This window comes from Cucurbita moschata, unplaced genomic scaffold (assembly GCF_002738365.1).
Source record: "Cucurbita moschata cultivar Rifu unplaced genomic scaffold, Cmos_1.0 Cmo_Scf00007, whole genome shotgun sequence".
Classification (NCBI taxonomy): Eukaryota; Viridiplantae; Streptophyta; class Magnoliopsida; order Cucurbitales; family Cucurbitaceae; genus Cucurbita; species Cucurbita moschata.
Genome location: NW_019268523.1, coordinates 5,999,625 through 6,016,509, shown reverse-complemented (window position 1 = coordinate 6,016,509; position 16,885 = coordinate 5,999,625). Strand labels below are relative to the sequence as shown.

The following is a 16,885-nucleotide window of genomic DNA, read 5'->3' as shown; positions in this document are numbered from 1 at the left end:
CGCAAGCTGAGCATCGGATTTGAACGAACGTGAAGCTTGGATTTGAAAAATTCAAAGAGAGGTCGAGAAATACTCTTTGTGAAGATGTCAGCAACTTGGAGATGAGAGGGTACATATTGTGTGCGAAGTTTGCCAGCGATATCAAGTTCTCGAAGGAAATGATAATCTAGTTCAACATGTTTGGCCCGCTTGTGAGAAACGGGATTAGAGCAAAAAAAAAAAATAGCACTTTTGTTGCCACATAAGAGTAAGGGCTGCTGTGAAATAGAGACCTTGAGGTCATGCAAAAGATGCGAACCCAAAGAAGTTCAGCAGCAGTTGTGGCAAGAGCACTATACTCAGATTCACAGCTGGAGCGTGAGACAATAGGTTGCTTTTTGGCACTCCAAGAAACGAGATTGTTACCAAGATAAATAGAATAGCTGGATGTAGAACGACGAGTATCGAGACAACCAGCCCAGTCAGCATCCGAATAAGCGACTAGCGTACTAGGAACAGTGGATGGACGAAAGGTAAGACCAAAGTGGAGTGTTCTTTTGACATAGCGAAGAATACGTTTGACAGCAAGAAAGTGATCTCCAGTAGGGGCATGCAAGAATTGACAGCATAGGCAATATCTGGACGCGTAATAGTCAAGTACTGAAGGGCGCCAACAAGAGATCTATAGAGAGTAGGATCAGAGAAAGGAGAACCATCAGCAGTCAGGTGTTGAGAAACAACCATGGGAGTGTGGACTAGTTTGCTATCGAGCAATTGAGCACGAGTAATAACATCTCGAGCATTCTTAACTGACTAATAAAGAGACCATCAGGAGTGAGTGAAGCTTCAAGACCAAGAAAGTAACTAAGAGAACCCAAATCTTTGGTAGCAAACTCAGAATGAAGCTTGCGAGTAAAGCTGTCAATAAGAGATGAGTTGTTGCCAGTAACAATAATGTCATCAACATAAAGAAGCAAATAGATAAGGTTAGATTGCTGATGAAAGACAAAAAGGGACGTGTCAGCGCAACTGCAAGAAAACCCAAGTGTGAGAAGAAATGAGCTAAAACGCTGAAACCAGGCACGAGGAGATTGCTTTAGTGCATAGAGGGCTTTCTTTAATAGACAAACATGAGTAGGAAATCGAGGATCAATATACCCAGGAGGTTGTTCCATATGAACACGTTCAATAAGAGTTCCATTGAGAAAAGCATTCTTGACATCAAGTTGTCGAAGAGGTCATTTATTTGTGACTTTTCCAAAAAAGATAATTGACATCAAGTTGTCGAGAGGGAGAAGTTGACTTTTCCAAAGAAGATAATTGGAGGAAGAAAGTTTGATGGTGATCCTATAGATTAGAGTATTGAAAGGAAGAAGATGATAAGAAGATTCGGAAGCCATAGAGAAGAAAGGATCAGGGTTGTTAAATCGAAAGGGCTCTGATACCATGTAAATGTTTGCTCAATCCACCACACCTAAATGATTGTGAGAGTTCTCTTATTTATATTCATTTACAGAATACAAAATTATGATAAATTACAAATAATATGGAAATAACAATAAAAGGAAAAAATGATAAATGAATACAATATATTTGCCTTTAATAAAAAGGCAAATATGGTAAGCCGTAATTGAAGGCAAATATCTAGATATTTGTCTTATAATGAACGGTCAACTATCTTTAACACTACGGACCATGACTTACGAAAACATACGAATGCACAAAGTGGTTTAAATATAAAATAAAGAAAATCCTTAAATTCTAATAAAGATTTTGAACGACAAACAACAGAACACATGACAGTTTGGAAATAAATTTCGAAAGAATGCAAATACAAAATAAAGACTGAACTGACGCCCCGGGACAACCCGTTCCTCTGTGACAATCCCCGTCCCCATCACGCCCGCCCTTGACCAACGCCTCACACTCCTGAAAAAAGGAAAACATAGCAAGGATGAGTATAAAAATTATACTCAGTAAGCCACCTACTTGTAGGCTCTCTTCGCATCTTAATTTAATAGATTCCCATGGTTTCCTAATTCGGTTCTAGGACATCTGGTTCTAATCTTAGTCCCTTGGAGCTTGCCCCTTGGGTTTCACCAGTTCATCGTCCTTTCATTAAACGCCTAGAGGTTCCTTATGCCAAGCTAATATGGTCGGTATTGTTAGGTTATGGAGCCTACTGCTTATTTATAGCTTGGTCAACGATTATATCCGGTAAAGCTATATCCGGTAAAGCTATATGCGGTAAATAGCTATATATAGTATATGGTTAAATCGGGTAAAGCTATATATAGTAAATAACTATATATATATAGTAGATGGTTAAATCTGGTAAAGCTATATATAGTAAACTGAACTATATATATATCCCGTCCGGTAGAGCTTTGAAAATGTACTTTCTATTCTCTGTATTCTCTCGTACTGTACATACGTGAAGTCATCAATAAAAATTCTTTTAGCCAGAGTTCTCTTTGCAATTTTCTCTATCCTGTTCTTCGTGTTCATCTAGATCGAACGTGTGCGTTGTTGTTGCAATCCTAACAACTGGTATCAAAGCTAGGCGAAATTCACCACGATCTGTGAAGATGGAAAGTTCAAAGATTGGAATTGAGAAGTTCGATGGATCTGATTTCGATTTCTGGAAGATGCAGATTGAAGATTATCTGTACTAGAAAGATCTTCACGAACCTCTGTTGGGGGTGAAGCCGGATACCATGACCACGGAACAGTGGAAGCTCAAGGATCGACAAGCCTTAGGGATGATCCGGTTGACATTATCTAGAAATGTGGCATTTACCATCATTAAGGAGAAGACAACATCAGATCTGATGAAGGCGCTGTCGAATATGTATGAAAAACCGTCGGCTATGAACAAGGTGTATTTGATGCGTAGATTGTTCAATCTACAGATGTCTGAAGGTGGACCTGTTGCTGATCATATAAATGAATTCAATATGATCATAAGTCAACTGAGTTCGGTGGAAATTAATTTCGAAGATGAAATTAAAGCGTTGATTTTGATGTCATCCTTACACGAGTCATGGGATACTGTTGTTGCCGCAATCAGCAGTTTCCGAGGATCTGATAAACTGAAGTTTGGTGAAATTCGAGATGTAGTTCTCAGCGAAAGTATTCGCAAACGAGAAACTGGAGATTCATCAGGCAATGCTCTCAGTGTTGATCGAAGGGGAAGAAGCAAACCGAAGGGCCCAAACAAAGGGTGATCAAAATCAAAGAATCGAGAAAAATCTCCAAATAGACCAAACGTAACGTGTTGGAATTGTGGAGAAAAAGGTCACTTTCGGACGGTTGTACAAGATCAAAGAGGAAGCAGAATCACAAATCTGGAGATGATGATGATTCTATAAATTCAGCAGAAGACATTGGGGATGCTCTAATCCTCAGAGTGGACAGTTCGATTGAATCCTGGATTTTGGATTCAGGTGTATCTTTTCATTCGTCTCCAAATAAAGAGTTGTTCCGGAATTTCAAGTCTGAAAATTTCGAGAAGGTGTATCTTGCTGACAACAAAAATTTGGAGATTAAAGGAAAAGAAGATGTCTGCATAAAAACTCCGACAAGAAATTATTGGACATTAAAGGATGTCAGATATATTCCTAGCCTCAAGAAGAACCTGATCTCTATTGGTCAATTGGACAGCACAGATTATGCAACAGAGTTAGGGAAGAGTTCGTGGAAGATTATGAAGGGTGCTACGGTGGTAGCATGTGGCTCAAAATCTGGAACCTTATACACCACTGCAGGGTGTATGAACATAGTTGTTGTTGCTGAGAGTGCTTCAAATTCAAGCCTATGGCACAATAGACTTGAACATATGAGCGTGAAAGGAATGAAGACACTGGCCGCGAAAGGAGTTTTAGAAGGTCTGAAATTTATTGATATAGGTCGTTGTGAGAACTACGTTATGAGCAAGCAAAAACGAGTTAGCTTCACAAGGACCGCCAGAGAACTGAAGAAAGTGCGGTTGGAAATGGAACCATATGTGGAGCAAGGTTCGACGAAGCAAGTGGGAGTTGAGCTTGAGTTGCAGGAAAACTCACCTAGTGATGTTGTAGCAGATACTCATGAAACTCCTGAGACTACTGTTGAGGAACCAGATGTGGAGCAAGGTTCCAAGACCACGAAGCAAATGGGAGTTGAGCTTGAGTTGCAGGGAAACTCACCTAGTGATGTTGTAGCAAATACTCAAGAAACTCCTGAGACTACTGCTGAGGAACCAGATGTAGAGCAAGATTCCAAGACAACAAAGCAAGTGGGAGTTGAGGTTGAGTTGCGGAGAAAATCACCAAGTGATCTTGTAGCAGATAACAAACTCCTGAGGTTGTTACGGAGGAATCAATAGTAGAGCAAGTGACACCTGAACTAGTGTTGAGAAGATCATCCTGTACTATCAGAGTACCAGATATATATGTACCTTCATTACACTATCTGTTGCTGATGAAAGGGAACCAGAGCCCTTTGATGAGGCCCTACAGTTGGAGGATACAACCAAGTAGGAGCAAGCCATGGATGATGAGATGTCTAGGCTTCAAAAATGCGTTGTACTGAGGCTGAGTACGTGACAATAGCTGAAGCTGGAAAGAAGACGGTATGGATGATTGACTATCTGGAAGAATGGGCAAGAAGTAGCACGAAGATATTCTTTACAGAAATAGTCAAAGTGTCATACAGTTGGCGAAGGAACCCGGTCTATCATTTAAAGAGAAAACACAGAAGACAATACCATTTCACTTGCAAGTTAGTAAAAGATGGTGATGTGTTTGGAGAAGATAGAGGGTGTAAAGAATCCAGCAAACATGTTGACAAAATGTGTTGATGTTGAAATATTGAGGTTGTGCAAAGCCTCAATTGATATGGTGCCATGAAGAATGAAATTCTTGGTTGACTAGATCAGTCTCCAAGTGGGAGAATTGTTAGGTTATGGAGCTTGCTGCTTATTTATAGCTTGGGGTAAAGCTATATCTGGTAAAGTTATATATATGGTAAATAGCTATATATAGTAGATGGTTAAATCTAGTAAAGCTATATATAGTAAACTGAACTATATATATATCCTGTCCGGTAGAGCTTTGAAAATGTACTTTCTATTCTCTGTATTCTCTCTTACTGTACATACGTGAAGTCATCAATAAAAATCCTTTTAGCCAGAGTTCTTCTTGCAATTTTCTCTATCTTGTTCTTTGTGTTCATCTAGATCGAGCGTGGGCGTTGTTGTTGCGATCCTAACAGGTATCTCTCTATTAGCTACCTCTACATGGCTATCTGGGACTATATGGTATCTAGCCTAGGGGCGTGATGAATACCCCTACGCCCATATAGTCCCCCTATGGGGGGCGCGACCCAACCCGTTTCCATGCAGTTAATGGGTTGTACGATGTGAGGACACATTTCCCATGCGAAATGGCTAAGAGCAATAGGGACTGATCAGGGACCCTTGGTCCTCCCACGAAGCTATAGATACTGTTCTCATAAATCATAAGGTGTTTCTGAAATACTCTTAGTAGGAACCATGTTCAAAATGTATGTAGCAGTCTCCACTGCATATCCCCAAAACGGATCGGGTAATTGAGCGAAACTCATCATAGACCGAACCATGTCTAACAGAGTTCTATTTCTCCTTTCTGATACACCATTTTGTTGAGGCATACCAAGGGCTGAGAGTTGAGACCTTATTCCATGTTCTATCATATAGTCCTGAAATCTTAAGTCCATGTACTCAACTCCTCGATCTGATCGAAGTGTTTTAATAGTTTTACCTAATAGATTCTCAACCTCAATCTTATACTCTTGGAATTTTTCAAGAGCTTCAAACTTGTGGGGCATTAGGTAAAGATAGCCATACCTTGAATAATCATCATTAAAACTAATGAAATATTCATACCCTCCTCGTGTTTTGACATTCATTGGACCACAGAGATCTGTATGCACGAGTTCTAAGGTTTCTTTGGCTCTATAACCTTTTTTGGAAAACGGTCCTTTAGTCATTTTCCCCTCAAGACAAGACTCACATGGAGGTAAAGAGTTGTCTTCTAACTCATTTAGAACCTCTTTTAACCAATCTCTCAATCCTATTGAGATTAATGTGGCCTAGTCTTAAGTGCCAAAGATAGGTATTAGGAGAAATCTTTTGTCGTTTATTTTGAGTTTCAGCTGTTTTAAACATCTTGGTATTTAAAATAGCTTTTGTTTTGCTCGGTTTTAACATATATAAGTTGTTTTCTAGTTTTGCAGAACAAGTATGAATACCTCTTTTGCAAATGAACACTTCATTGATTTCAAAAGATACTTTATACAATTGTTCTAATAAACAAAAGATAGATATTAGATTTCTTTTCATTCCAGGAACAAAAAGTACATTATCTAATATAATGAATCTATCTCCAAAAAACAATTTTAAATTTCCTACTGATCTTGCTGAGACAACCTCTCCTGTTCCAACTCTGAGTGTTGTCTCGTCGTCCGCACGCATTCTCCAGGAGCTAGTTTCCTGGAAAAAAGAACAAATATGATTAGTGGCCCCTGAATCTAGTATCCAAGTTGAGTTATCATACTTTACTAAACATATTTCTACAACAAGTAAATCATATTTACCTTGTTGTGTCTTTTCGGCTTTCTTCTCTGCAAGGTATTTTGGGCAATTTCTCTTCTAGTGCCTGTTTTCGTTGCAATGGAAATATTTTCCTTTATCTGCCTTTTGAACTTTGTGTTTGCGGTTAGTAGGAATCTTATTTTTCCCTTTACCCTTCTTCTTCATCAAAACACTTTTAGAGGTTGAAGGTCCAGACTTATGTTTGGAGGACAATCCTCGTAGTAATTTCTTGGAGATAGCAACATTTGCTTCTCCTGTTTGTCTCTTGTTCGTTAAGAGGGACTGATAAGTATGTAGCTCATTGAAAAGAGCAGACAAATTATATTCTATTTTGTTCATTATCACATTTGTGCGGAACTGGAAGAAGCTCTTCAGAAGAGACTCCATTATAAAACTGACTCGACTCTTTTCATCAATGACAACTTCATTTTCTTCTGCCTCATTGAAATGGACCATCATGTCCAAGACATGTTCTCTAACTGAGGTCCCTTCTTTCATACGGCAGTTGTAAATGTTTTAGTTATCACAATTTTGGTCAAGAATTTACTAACTCTTAGTAATTCTTCGCAAGTGTGACCCACCAATTTCAGACCTCAGAGATCAGTCCCAACAACGCTATCGAATAAAAAAGTCAAAGTTGGGAATGGACCTAAGAAATCCTATTCATTTCTGGAGTTTGCGTTGTTTCGACTCCCATGTTACAACCCTTTGAATGGTAGTTGCTCTAGGGCAACATGCAGGCGGAACATGGGAATCTCATGGTGCAACCTAGTGGTGGAGACCATAGGACATGTTGATATACTTCCTTCTCCCACTTACTATAAATACTTTCTCTATTCACCTTGTTATTGACTCATGCAAATACCTTCCAAATGGAGGACGCTCCAGGGCGACACGAGGCCAAGCATGAATCTCACAGTGTAAATTTTTCAGAGAGCATGAAAGGAAAACGATGTATCTCATATACCTTTTTCCTCCCACTAAGTATTTTAGACGATTGGGTATACTCATTACTTAGGTATATTCCGACTAATTAAATATAACTTAAGTCTAGGTGATTTTTCTAAAACTTACATCACTCAAGCATGCTCATAAAACTGGGCTAACTAAGCTCAAGTACTGGTCCGATCTCCAGGTAGTAAGTGTTTCGTAAACCGTTAACTTAAGTACCTCCAGCCTTAGACAAGATCATGCCAAGTGAGCTTTTTTGTGACCACAATTTTATAAGACATCGACCTATTTTAACTATTAAAATTGATCCTGTTTGGTTCTTAACCCTAAGTGAGCATGCACTTATCTTTATTATAGATTTTAACGTCTATCTCGTTTTATGACGTTGAAAATAACCTATAACATGCATCTAACATGCTTTATATAACAATTATATAATCATCCATTCCATGCAATAATATAACAATTTGTATCTATCACTCATGGAACCCTAAACATGCATACTATACATTATAACACTTATAACATATTTGGAATGTATGAAACATGCATAGCCTATGGTGGGATTTTTAATCTATATGACATACTTTATGCATATACATTTTCTATTTAATTAAAACATACATTCATAATGCATAATTAATTAAACACACTAAAGTGGATTGGTTTTGACATTTTAAAGCAAGCAATTAACTAAATTATTGCATTAATAATTAAAAATAACTTGAACCGCTCCAAAGTATCACGAACTGGACGAACCAACCCTTAAAAACGTTAAACCTGACCCCAACGACAGAAAAAACACCTGAACCGCCTCTTCCATCTTCTTCTTTGGTTTAACTTGCTATCTCTTCCATTTTCGATCCATTACAACCTAAAATGGACTCTAATGACTCCATAAAAATTACATAGCTTTCTTCACTCATTAAAGCCCATACACATTAGGCTTATTACAATAAGTGTATTAAATGGAGACATAAAAAAAATGCCAAAACCAAAACATTCACTTTAGCAACCACAAAATTTCATTCATGAAATGGTACCCATCATGCTCAAATTAATATAAGTAAAGTGCCTAAAACTTGCTCTGATACCAATTGATGGTGTTAATATAACACATGCGGAAGCAATTTGGATCTTAGGCACTCTAAGTTCATCAATTATAGTAAATTAGCTAGCATGTTCAAAAGCATTAAAACTCAATGAATTTGAATACTAACCTTTTGTCGCTCAAATTTCCTTTTTAATTATTTTTTCTCACGAACCGGTTTCGAACCACCACTAGTGTCTTCTCCACTATCCTCCGGCCTTAGAACGGGATTGTGGAATTCGATGAGTGACTAAACTTGGGAGGGATTTAGTATATATATGAAGAGAGTGTTTGGGAGAGGTTTTTCTCAAAGAAGACCTTCTATGTACCATGATCACTCTATTTATAGAGTCATGTTTGCATGTTCATGCAAATTTGAGATCACTCAATTTTGACACTCAAAATTCCACTCAAATGTTTGGGATTATGTGGCAAGCATGCAAGTTTGAGTTAACCAAATTTTGACACTCAAAATTCCACTCAAATTTGTGGAGTTTATTTGGCAAGCATGCAAGTTTGGTTAAACCAAATTTTGACACTCAAAATCCTACTAACATGGATTTTTCCATTAAATGAAGTACATTTTGACTTTCTTCATTTTAATTCAACAATTAATTTGAATAATTAATTTCAAATTAAAGTAATATTAAATAATTAATTAAACTATTTAATTAATATTTAATATTAATTCAAATGTCAATCTCAATCAATTCCGACACATATTTGAATAAAATATTTAAATCTTATTTAAATATCTCATATTCTCTCTTATTGTTTAATTTGTAAATAAAACAAAAATATGGTTAAATATATCGTATATATCTAGCGCATATTCCCAAATTCGAATTCGAACACTTTGAACTCACTTGTCACACTGTTCTATGGTTTAGTCCGATATGAGCTAGCAGAGGGACCTAATGAACCTATAGATCATGGGTTCCAATGATAAAAAATTAATCGGTTAAACTTATTAACCTTGTTAACCAACATTCGTTAACTACTAGGACACTCCACTATAGCCTAGTAGTTGCACTCCCCTCACTATAGATATATTTCTGTCCATTTGATATAACCATGATTAGTAAGTCGATCCTTCACAGGTTGTTCGTAACTAGAGCTGGGTCAATTTACCATTTTACCCCTGAAGTTACTTATTGTTCCTTATGTCTCACTAATCCTCTAATGAACAATTGGTTTGTGGTCCAATCAATAAACCAAATCCCTCTCAGGCCAATGAGAGGGTGGGGGCCCCTTGTTCAAGACCTAGAGTCAGTGCTTAAGGGAACTACCTCTCTTCTATCCCTAAAAGTGGGTAGGAGTGAATTCCTTCTTACACCCTATGTCCCCAACTATTCACCCAGTCTTACCCCTGAAATGGGAGGCTTATTGAGTCGGCGAACTCGGGCCACTCTCACCCATGCAAATTTAAGGATAATTCCGAATAAACAGGAGTTCATAGTTAGCTCAGGATTAAGATCGAGTAACCTAGGCCATCTAATGAAAAAATCAGTCTCAATAGTAAACGACATTATAAAGTGAGAGTTCTTTTCTTCATGGTCCGATCTTATGCAATACTCATTGCATGGGACGCCCCCACTCACATGTCTCCACATGTACAATTTAGTGATCTCATTGTTTATATCATATAAAAAAGTGGGCTGGATCCATAGTGTTCCCAGAATAAGGTACTCAGCCTTATCCTTATACTATAGATCATTTTGACTATATACTTGAACTGGATCCACTCTTATGTCTCTACATATAGTTCAAGTAATCATACTATAGCCAGAGTGTTCTTAGTTTATTGGATTTAGGTTAATGATCGTAAAGTTCACTTTATTTAATAACAATCTTTACTGAATAAACAATAATAAAACCTAACATCTTCTACGCACATCTGCATAGCTTTTCTGTCGGCTTTGTGCGGTGAGTATCCTCTGCTTGATTTTCTGCACCGCTGCTTTGGTGACCTGAATCAACTCTGGTCCCAGTAGTTGCTGCATGCCTACCTCTTCCCAAAACACTAGTGTTCGACACCTACGCCCATACGGTGCCTCAAAGGGGGCCATCTGAATGGTCACTAGATAACTATTACTGTAGGCAAACTCCATCAACGACAGATGTTCGTCCCAGCACCCAGAGAAATCTACTAAACAGGCTCGCAACATATTCTCTAAAATCTGGTTCAGCCTTTAAGTCTGTCTGTCCGTTTGAGGATGGAACGTTGTACTGAACCTCAATTGAGTTCCTAGTACTTTATGGAGACATTTCCAAAATTGAGAGGTAAACCTAGTGTCCCGGTCTGATACTATGGACACTGGTACCCCGTGCAGGTATACTATCTCCTCGATATATAATTGAGCCCTCCGATCCACTCGATATGTGGACTTTCCTGGAATGAAGTGGGCCATCTTAGTGAGTCTGTCTACAACTACCCAGATGACGTTGAAACCCTACTTTGTCTTTGGCAAACCCGAGACGAAATTCATACAAACTGCTTCCCGTTTCCATTGAGGAATGTTTAGGGGCTATAGCAATCCTGCTAGGCACTGCCTCGAGGCCTTCACTTTCTGGCAGGTCAAGAACAGCTTACGAAATCCGCTATGACCCTCTTCATTCCGGACCACCAATAATATCTTTTCAAATCCTGATACATCTACGTACTTCCAGGGTGGAACGTATAAGATGTATCATGGGCTTCGGTCATAATATCTTTTAAGATTCCCTCGTCTCGGGGAACGCACAGGCGATTTTGCCATAGGAGACTCCCATCTGAGGAGATAGAATACCCTACTGGCCTCTCTGTCTCAATCTGACTCCACACTTTACTGAGGTGTTCATCAGACCTTTGAGCGTCGATAATTTTCTTTCGTAGGGTGGGCTGTATGGTTAACTGTGCCATCTGCACAGTACCACCTTTAACCACCACATCTATCCCAGCCCTCTTCATCTCATCCTGTAGTCTTTCCTATGTGGTGATCATCGTAGAAGTATGCACAACCTTCCTGCTCAATGCATCCGCTACAACGTTGGCTTTGCCTGGATGGTACAGGATCTCTATGTCATAATTCTTTACCAGTTCCAACCATCGCCTTTGTCTCATATTGAGCTCTTTCTGCGTGAACAAGTACTTGAGGCTCTTATGATCGGTGAAGACTTGTACTTTTTTCCCATATAGGTAATGTCGCCACGTTTTTAGAGCAAATACTACCGCTGCTAACTCGAGGTCATGCGTTGGGTAGTTTCGTTCATATTTCTTCAGTTGTTGAGAAGCATACGCTATCACCTTACCCTTCTGCATGAGCACACACCCCAAAACTTTCCCTGATGCATCACTGTACACCACGAGATTACCTGACCCGTCTAGAACTGTAAGGACTGGTGCGGTTACCAATCTCTTCTTGAGTTCTTGGAAACTCTGTTCGCAGGCTAGAGTCCAAGCAAAGGGCTTGCCCTTCTTGGCTAGCTGGGTTAGCGTTAAGGAAATTTTGGAGAAATTCTAGACAAATCTTCTGTAATATCCAGCTAGCCCTAGAAAATTCCTCACCTCTGTGACTGTGGTCGGCTGTGCCCACCTCTTCACTACTTCTATCTTAGCTGGGTCCACTGTAATCCCCTTGCTTGACACCACATGACCCAGAAATGCTACTTCAGACAACCAAAACTCGCACTTAGAGAACTTGGCTTACAATTGTTAGGCTCTCAGTATTTCAAGACTTTTCTTAGGTGTTTTTCATGATCTGCCTCTGACTTAGAGTACCAGAATGTCATCGATGAACACTATGACAAAGGTGTCGAAGAATTCCTTAAACACCCTGTTCATTAGTTCCATAAAAACTACTGGTACATTGGTAAGGCCAAAGAACATAACGAGAAACTCGTAATGTCCATAACGACTTCTGAAAGCTGTCTTGGGTATATCCCCTTCTCTGACCCTCAACTGATGATACCCCGACCTTAGGTCAATTTTGGAGAAGACTGTTGCTCCCTGTAGCTGAACAAATAGGTCATCAATTCTCGGGAGAGGGTACTTATTCTTTATAGTGACCTTGTTTAATTCCCTGTAATCAATACACAACCACATGGACCCATCCTTCTTCTTGACAAACAGAACAGGGGCTCCCTAAGGTGATACACTGGGTCGGATCAAACCCTTATCCAACAGCTCCTGTAACTGTTCCTTCAATTCCTTAAGTACTGCAGGTGCCATCCTGTAAGGTGCCTTGGAGATCGGCACAGTTCCTGGTTCAAAATCGATCCTAAAATCGACTTCCCTAGCTGGGGGCAATCCTGGCAGATCCTCTGGAAAGACATCTACAAACTCCCTGACGATGTGTACTGATGAGGTTATTTGTTTGTTACTATTGTCTAAGGTCACGCTGGCTAGAAATGCACTTGCGCCACTACGAATTGGCTTCTTAGCCCTTAACAATGTTATGACGCTTGAGGCTCCCTTGGAAGTGGCTCCTTTGTAGGTGAAGTTGTCCCCTGATGGGAGCCTGAGAGTCACTATTCGAGTCTCGCAATCTATCAAAACTCGATTCTCGCCTAGCCAATTCATACCCAAGATGACATCGAAGTCTTGCATGCTTAACACTATCAGTGTAGCTTCGATGATACGCCCTGATATTGTTACACCACCTCCCTTAACCCTATGGATAGCTAACAACAGCTCGTGAGCAGTAGTAGACACTGATAGGGTAATCTCTAAAAGTTCTTTCTCTAGGTATGCTAGCTCTACAAACTTCTCAGATACGAATGAATGCGTCGCACCCGAATCAAACAATACTAAAGCAAGATGGCCAAATATGGGTAGCGTACCTGTGAGAACTGCGTCAGGCTAGTCAGCTTGCTTGGCTGTTGTTGCATGGGCTACAGCTCACCCCTACTCATGTTGAGTACCTTGGCCCCTCTGATGCTGTACCTCAGGCCGGTTGACACGTTGATCGTCCCTCTAAGGGCAATCCACTGCAAAGTGCCCTACCTAACCACATCTGTAGCAGGCGCCTGTTCCTGTTCTGCATTCCCCCGTGTGAGGACGCCAACAGTTAGGACAAAGGATCATATTCCGTACCGGGGCCCTTCTTCGTTTATCAGTGCGGCCACAGGGTGGTCTACCAGTTCTGGGGTGGTTAGGGTCTGTCACCTTTCCCTGGGCTGCAGTGTGGGATGATTGTGCTATTCCCAACTGCAACTTATCGGTGCAAGACACGTCAAGCAGGGTCGCCACTTGAAGGGCTTTCGCATAGGCGAAGGATGACTGAGATGCCACATTCCCCCTTAGTTCCTCCCTCAGGCCAGTGATAAATCGTTCGCCCTTCAACTCCTCAGAACTAACATATGCTGGAGAAAACCTTGCCAGTCTATTGAACTCCAAATCATATTCCTCCACTGATTGTCTCCCTGTCTCAGTGCGAGAAATGCTGTCTGCATTTTCACTCTAGCAGTGATTGGGTAATATTTGTAGAGATACTCATCTTTAAACTGACACTAGGTAATAAACTCTCCTTGTGGTATAATGGTCTTCTGAGCACCCTTCCACCAGAAGTGCGCTTCTCCTTTCAGCATATACGTCCCATAATGGAGTTCATACTTTGGCGGATAGTTCATAAACTGGAAGGCCGTTTCTATGGCCTCTAGCCAATTCTCAGCACCAATGGGATCCACCTTGCCTCCATCAAAGGAAGACAGTTTATGCCTCTGGAAATCTCTTAAGTAGCGCTAAATTTTTGCCCCCTTGCTCTGTTGACTGATTAGCCATCATGGTTTGTATCATTGGTTCGTCAGAGCCTGATTTTCTATTGAGGTTATCATGAATGTCTGGAACATCTCTACTGTGGGCATGGCTAACGGCTGGTTTAGCGGGACTGCTGTACACGGGGTTGGACCTGATGGGACCTTCTTGGAGAAGGGAGCAGTAGGGGGTGTATCAAGCAGCCTTCGGACCTTGGCCTTCCTTCAGTGTCTTTTTGTTCTTGATGGCTGTGCTACTATCCCCTCGCTAGTTTGGGGCGTATCCCCAACCTCCTGTTGAAATTCAGGTTGTTCCACTTCAAGTATTGGAACCGAGGTGTCCTGAACTTTCTCTCTTCTTCCCCTTCTAGGTCCTGGCCCTACATATAGTTCGCGTCTCTTTGGTGCTATTATCTACCACAATAGAAAAAGGAACTATGGTTACAATTCATTCGTAGCACATCTCCTAGGTAATGTGCTATTATAATGTCATAGTCGGTCATGGTATACTCTACAAATACTAGCTTAACCTTTGCCTCTATGTTTCCATCACGTGAGAACGTCTGGTCGTGAACGGCATGTGTTTGACAAGCGAGGTCACAGAGGACACGACTCTCTATCCTAAATGTCTACAGGACCTATAACCTGACTGCTCTGATACCAAATTTGTCACGACCCAGTATTTTACTACGGACCGGGACTTACGACAACACACGAATGCACAAAGTGATTTAAATATGAAATAAAGAAAATCCTTAAATTCCAATAAAGATTTTGAACGACAAACAACAGAACACATGACAGTTTGGAAATAAATTTCGAAAGAATGCAAATACAAAATAAAGACTGGACTGACGCCCCGGGACAACCCATTCCTCTGTGACAATTCCCGTCCCCATCACGCCCGCCCTTGACCGACGCCTCACGCTCCTGAAAAAAGGAAAACATAGCAAAGATGAGTATACAAATTGTACTCAGTAAGCCATCTACTTGTACGCTCTCTTCGCATCTTAATTTAACAGGTTCCCAACGGTTTCCTAATTCGGTTCTAGGACATCTGGTTCTAATCTTAGTCCCTTGGAGCTTGCCCCTTGGGTTTCACTGGTTCATCGTCCTTTCATTAAATGCCTAGATGTTCCTTACGCCAAGTTAATATGGTCAGTATCTCTCTATGAGGTGCTACCTCTACATAGCTATCTGGGACTACATGGTATAGCCTAAGGGCGTGCTGAATACCCCTACGCCCATATAGTCCCCCTTTGGGGGGCGCGACCCAACCCGTTCCCATGCAGCTAATGGGCTATACGACGTGGGGACAAATTTCCCATGCGAAATGGCTAAGAGCAGTAAGGACTGATTAGGGACCTTTGTCCTCCCACGAAGCTATAGATATCGTTCTCACACTAGCAATCTATGAACACTCCTGAGGTACCTTGTTGTCGTGGTAAACCGCTAAGTTCCTAGGGGAAAGTTAAGTCTGACTAAAGCAACATATCGCTCCTAACAGTAATCCCCTAAGCTTATCATAGAAATGGACCCTAGCAATTAACAGAGTGTGCATGCAACCGTCTTCTAACATTATAATATATAATTCATGCAAACTAGGCATACCAGCTCAACGGGGCGATGATCTCCATCAAGCACCCAGAGCACGAAGTTTGTGCTCAATGGGGCGAATTCATTCATCAAGCACCCGAAACACGGAATACACAATTCCAACATAAATTAAACGCATGCATACATACGACGAAAGCTTAAAGCATACAAGCAACACTCAGATGATTCACCCAATACACTCATAGCAATCAATCTGACTAATATTTTACATGGAGAGCTAATCTGAAACAAAATTACTAGAATGCATGCAATTCAAGCGAATCCTACAAGTATTTCTTCCTAAATACCTGGTGGTGACTTACCTGGTTGACACATGCCTTTTTGCTAACGTTTCTTTGCCCGTGAGGTATCCAAAAATACTGATTTCCTTACATTAGGTCCCTATTCACGTAAAAACAGTACTAGAATTGAAACCGGGACAAAAATCGGGCAAACATAGGGCAACCAGGCCAAAACGGCCCTTTCACGCGCGTTCACGCGACAGCAGTGCGCTGACCACGCTCGTGGACGTGTGCTAGTCGCAGGCCGCACGCACGCCTACCACGCGCGACAGCCCCTGCGCAGTCGCGGGTCGGCCAGTCTAGTTCAGCTTGGCTCGGCTCGCATTTGTGGTTCGGTTCAGCTTTGCAGGCAACACATGTCGTCGCCTCGCTGGAGCTGTGTTGCTCCAACAGACGATCGACGTGTGTCCGGCACCTATCACGCCACCCTCCGCCGCTAGCCGACTGACCTCTTTTTTTTTTTCTTTTTCTTTATCTTCTCTGTCCTCTGCAATCTGTAACACAGTCCCCTTTCCGATTTTCATATCTTTCGATCTGTAGATCGGATCGATATGATTTCTTCGACAAAGTTCTAGATCGTGTTACGGGCTGCATCCTAGTTTTTTTTTTTTTTTTTTTTTT

The 16,885-nt window shown here is 40.8% G+C and overlaps 1 pseudogene; it reads right to left on the bottom strand.

Moving 5' to 3' along the window:
* LOC111445175 overlaps window positions 1–16,885 on the bottom strand; it is a 20,755-nt pseudogene that overhangs the window by 613 nt on the left and 3,257 nt on the right.